Raw genomic sequence first — 5,574 nt, 5'->3', positions numbered from 1 at the left:
TTACGCCAGAAAAGGATCTCTGGTGGGCATTTTGATGCCTGTTTGGGCCATCAAATCTTGGGCAAAGTATGAACTATTATAAATTTCTGGAAAGTCCAAGATGTCTACTTTCCAACGCAATTGAGAGCATGCTGATTGGGCTCTTGTAGCTCCAGAAAATCCATTTCGCGTGCAGAAGAGTCAGAATCCAACAGCATCTGCAGTCCTTTTTCAGCCTTTGAATCAGATTTTTGCTCAGGTCCCTCAATTTCATCCAGAAAATACCTGAAATCACAATAAAACACACAAACTCATAGTAAAGTCCAGAAATGTGATTTTTGCATAAAAACTAATAAAAATATACTAAAAAGTAATTAAAATATACTAAAAACTATATAAAAACAATGCCAAAAAGCGTATAAATTATCCGCTCATCACGTACAGCACATGTACGCGTCCCTAGTGTAATTCGCTATCCGCGCGTACGCGCCTTGTGCGCGTGCGCTGATAAACCAATATTTTATGATTTATCTTGTGCTCAATTGAGTGTTTTTATCAATTCTTCACCCACTTATTCATAAGATTTGCATGATTTTATAATTCCTTCCTTATTCTATGATATATGTGAAAACATGTTTCCTATGCCTTAAAAATATTTATTTTTAATTATCCTTTATTACCATCCGATGCCGTGATCTGTGTGTTAAGTAATTTCAGGCTTCATAAGGGCAGGAATGGCTTAGAGGACAGAAAGGAAGCACGCAAAAATGGAGGGAACGCATAAAAGGGAGTGAAGAACTGAAGATTGATGGTTTAGAAGTATAATAAATTCTCGTTGCAAGTATGGTTTAGAAGAACATTGAACCTGGGATTGAGGAGCAATCCTAAAATTAAGAGAAATCCTAAATACTAATCCTAAGAGAGAGGAGAGAACCTCTCTCTCTAAAAACTACATCTAAATCTAAAATTATGAATAATGAGCTGATCCCCATGAATGAATGGATTCCCCCACTTTATAGCCTCTAATCTGTGTTTTCTGGGCCGAAAACTAGGTCGAAAACAGCCCAGAAATCGCTGGAGAAGAAATCTACCACGTTGATTTTTGTCACTGCGATGCGTCTGCGTGGAGCACGCGTTCGCTTCACCTAGCGTCAGAGCAACTATAGCATATTATATATCAAATCGAAGCCTCGGACGTTAGCTTTCCAACGCAACTAGAACTGCGTCGTTTGGACCTCTGTTTCTCAAGTTATGACAGTTTTAGTGCGAGAGGGTCAGGCTAATAGCTTTGCAGATCCTTCAACTTCTTGTATTCCTTCCACTTTTGCATGATTCCTGATGAGCGGATAATTTATACGCTTTTTGTCATTGTTTTTAATTAGTTTTTAGTATGATTTAGTTAGTTTTTAGTATGTTTTTATTATTTTTTAAATAAAATTCACATTTCTGGACTTTACTATGAGTTTGTGTGTTTTTCTGTGATTTCAGGTATTTTCTGGCTGAAATTGAGGGACTTGAGCAAAAATCAGATTCAGAGGTTGAAGAAGGACTACAGATGCTGTTGGATTCTAACCTCCCTACACTCAAAGTGGATTTTCTAGAGCAGGTTGCAAAGTGGAGTTAAACGCCAGAAACAGGTTATAAACTGGCGTTTAACTCCAAGAAAGACCTATCTATGTGAAAGCTTCAATGCTTAGCCCAAGCACACACCAAGTGGGCCCCGAAAGTGGATTTCTATATCATTTACTTATCTTTGTAACCCTAGTAACTAGTTTAGCATAAATATGACTTTTTACTATTGTAAAAGGGATCTTTTGGACCATCTTTGGATTATCCTTTGATCACATTTTGGAGGCTGGCCTCTCGGCCATGCCTGGACCTTGTTCTTATGTATTTTCAATGGTAGAGTTTCTACACACCATAGATTAAGGTGTGGAGCTCTGCTGTTCCTCATGAATTAATGCAAAGTACTATTATTTTTCTATTCAACTCAAGCTTATTTCTTATCTAAGATATACACTTGTTCTTCAACATGAGGAAGGTGATGATCCGTGACACTCATCATCATTCCCATCCATGAACACGTGCCTGACAACCACCTCCGTTCTACTTGCAATCGCTTAAGTGCATATCTCTTAGCCTTCTGATTCATGACGCATGGTTGCCTCGCCTGACAACCGAGCCTTCCATTCCATGAGATCAGAGTCTTCGTGGTATAGGCTAGAATTATTGGCGGCCATTCTTGAGATCTGGAAAGTCTAAACCTTGTCTGTGGTATTCCGAGTAGGATCCGGAAAGGGATGGCTGTGACGAGCTTCAAACTCGCGAGTATTGGGCGTAGTGACAGACGCAAAAGGATGACTGAATCCTATTCCAGTATGATCAAGAACTGACAGATGAATAGCCGTGCGGTGACAGCGGATTTTGGACCATTTTCACTGAGAGGATGGGATGTAGCCATTGACGACGGTGATGCCCTGCATAAGCTTGCCATGGAAGGGAGTAGGAATGATTGAATGAAGACAATAGGAAAGCAGAGAATCAGAGGGAACAAAGCATCTCCATACGCTTATCTGAAATTCTCACCAATGAATTACATAAGTATCTCTATCCTAGTTTATATTTTAATTATGTTTTAATTATCAATTTTCTATAACCATCTGAATCCGCCTGACTGAGATTTACAAGGTGACCATAGCTTGCTTCAAGCTGACAATCTCCGTGGGATCGACCCTTACTTACGTAAGGTTTATTACTTGGACGACCCAGTGCACTTGCTGGTTAGTTGTGCGAAGTTGTGACAAGGTGTATGAATTATGTTCCGAGCACCAAGTTTCTGGCGCCGTTGTTAAGGATCACAATTTCTGCGCACCAAGTTTTTGGCGCCGTTGCCGAGGATTGTTCGAGTTTGGACAACTGACAGTTCATCTTGTTGCTCAGATTAGGTAATTTTATTTTAATTTTAAGCTTTTTGTTTTTCTTATTTTTATTTTCAAAAAAAAATTTCAAAAAAAAAATTATTCTATGATTCTTCAGAATTTTTAAGAAGGAATTCTAGAGTTTCATCATGATCTGTTGAAGCCTGGCTGGCTGTAAAGCCATGTCTAAATTCTTTTGGACTGAGGCTTCCTTTTCACATGCTTGAACTATGTATGCTGAAGCTTGGCTTGCCATTGGCCATGTCTAGTGTTTTGGACCGGAGCTTTCACTGAAAGCTTGGCTAGCTAGTAAGCCATGTCTAATTCCTGGACCGGAGTTTTAGACTAACATTGCATGATTCCTGGAATTCTCATTAGAAATTTTGAAATCCTTATTTTTATCTTTTCCAAATAATTTTTGAAAAAATTACAAAAAAATTCATAAAATCATAAAAACCAAAAATATTTTGTGTTTCTTGTTTGAGTCTTGTGTCAATTTCTAAGTTTGGTGTCAATTGCATGTGTTTTAATTTCCCTTTAATTTTCGAAATTTCATCATATGTTCTTCATGATCTTCAAGTTGTTCTTGATGATCTTTTTTGTTTGATCTTTGCATTTTCTTGTTGTGCATCTTTTCTTGTTTCTCATATGCATTTTCAATTTGTTAGTGTCTCAACATTAAAAATTTTTAAGATTGGTGTCTTGCATCCTTTTCTTTTCTTAAAAATTTTCAAAAATAAGTTCTTGATGTTCATCTTGGTCTTCAAAGTGTTCTTGGTGTTCATCTTGACATTCAAAGTGTTCTTGCATGCATCATGTGTTTTGATCTTGAATTTTTTATGTTTTGCATCATTTTTTTTGTTTTTCTCTTTCATCATTAAAAATTCAAAAATCAAAAAAATATCTTTCCCTTTTTATCTCATAAATTTTCGAAAATTTGAGTTGACTTTTTCAAAACTTCTTAAAATTTAGTTGTTTCTTATGAATCAAATCAAATTTTCAATTTAAAATTTCTATCTCTTTCAAATCTTTTTCAAAAATCAAATCTATTTCATTTTTCTTTCATAATTTTCGAAAATTCCAAATTGATTTTCAAAAATCTTTTTCTTATTTTGTTTCATAATTTCAAAATCTTTACTAACAATTAATGTGATTGATTCAAAAATATTAAGTTTGTTACTTGCCTATTAAGAAAGATTCAATCTTTAAATTTTAAAATCATATCTTTTTTGTTTCTTGTTAGTCAAGTAATCAACTTTAATTTTCAAAATAAAATCTTTTTAAATTTCTTTTTCAAATCTTTTTCAAAATAAATTTTAATCACATCTTTTTCAAAATTAATTTCAAAATCTTTTCTAACTTCTTATCTTTTCAAAATTTGATTTTCAAATCTTTTCAATTAATCTCATCTTTTTGTTTGATTCTTATCTTTTTCAAAACTACCTAACTACTTTTCTCTCTCTAATTTTCGAAAATCCCTCCCCTCTTTTTCAAAATTTATTTTTAATTAACTAATTGTTTTAAATTTTAATTTAATTTAATTTCAATTTTCAATTTTCGAATTCTAACAAAAAAAAATTTATTTTTTATTTTGTTTAATTTTCGAATTATTCTCTCATCTCTCATCTCCTTCTATTTATTTATTCATCTACTAACACTTCTTTTCCACCCAAAATTCGAACACCATCTTCCTCTCTGTGTTCGAGTTTTTCTCTTCCCTTCTTCTATTCTTCTCTTCTACTCACATAAAGGAACCTCTCTACTGTGGCAAAGAGGATCCCTATTATTTTTTGTTCTCTTCTTTTTCATATGAGCAGGAACAAGGATAAGAACATTCTTGTTGAAGCTGATCCTGAACCTGAAAGGACTCTGAAGAGGAAGCTAAGGGAAGCTAAAGCACAACTCTCTGGAGAAAATCTGACAGAAATTTTCGAAAAAGAAGGAGACATGGCCGAAAATAATAACAATGCAAGGAAGATGCTTGGTGACTTTACTGCACCAAATTCCAATTTACATGGAAGAAGCATCTCAATCTCTGCCATTGGAGCAAACAATTTTGAGCTTAAACCTCAACTAGTTTCTCTGATACAACAGAACTGCAAGTTTCATGAACTTCCATCAGAAGATCCTTTTCAGTTCTTAACTGAATTCTTGCAGATCTGTGATACTGTTAAGACCAATGGGGTTGATCCCGAGGTCTACAGGCTCATGCTTTTCCCGTTTGCTGTAAGAGACAGAGCTAGAATATGGTTGGACTCTCAACCTAAAGATAGCCTGAACTCTTGGGATAAGCTGGTCACGACTTTCTTAGCCAAGTTCTTTCCTCCTCAAAAGCTTAGTAAGCTTAGAGTGGATGTTCAAACCTTCAGACAAAAGGAAGGTGAATCCCTCTATGAAGCTTGGGAGAGATACAAGTAACTGACCAAAAAGTGTCCTTCTGATCACTTGTGGTTATGGATTTCTTGTGTCTTGGCAAATTGTCCATCACTTGTGGTTACTTTTATGCTTGCGTTGAGTTAAAGAATCTTGACATTATTTTTAATCTCTATTATTTGTTTCGATGTTGTCAAATGATATATGCCTTTAGTCTAATTGTGTATTTACTCTTATTTTATTACTATTATTTTTCTTCACATTATTATAGGCACATTTGCAAGCTGAGAATAAAAAGTCTAAA

The 5,574-nt window shown here is 34.9% G+C and overlaps 1 non-coding gene across 1 annotated transcript; it reads right to left on the bottom strand.

Annotated features, from left to right (window-relative positions):
• Positions 1–5,237: 5,237 nt before the first annotated feature.
• Positions 5,238–5,344, bottom strand: LOC112760341 (small nucleolar RNA R71). Its single transcript, XR_003180787.1, has one exon. It is a non-coding gene; the product is annotated as a small nucleolar RNA R71 (small nucleolar RNA).
• Between the last annotated feature and the right edge of the window lie 230 nt (positions 5,345–5,574).

This window comes from Arachis hypogaea, chromosome 16 (assembly GCF_003086295.3).
Source record: "Arachis hypogaea cultivar Tifrunner chromosome 16, arahy.Tifrunner.gnm2.J5K5, whole genome shotgun sequence".
NCBI lineage: Eukaryota > Viridiplantae > Streptophyta > Magnoliopsida > Fabales > Fabaceae > Arachis > Arachis hypogaea.
The sequence above is the reverse complement of the archived record's forward strand: the minus strand, read 5'-3'. Positions and strand labels throughout refer to the sequence as shown.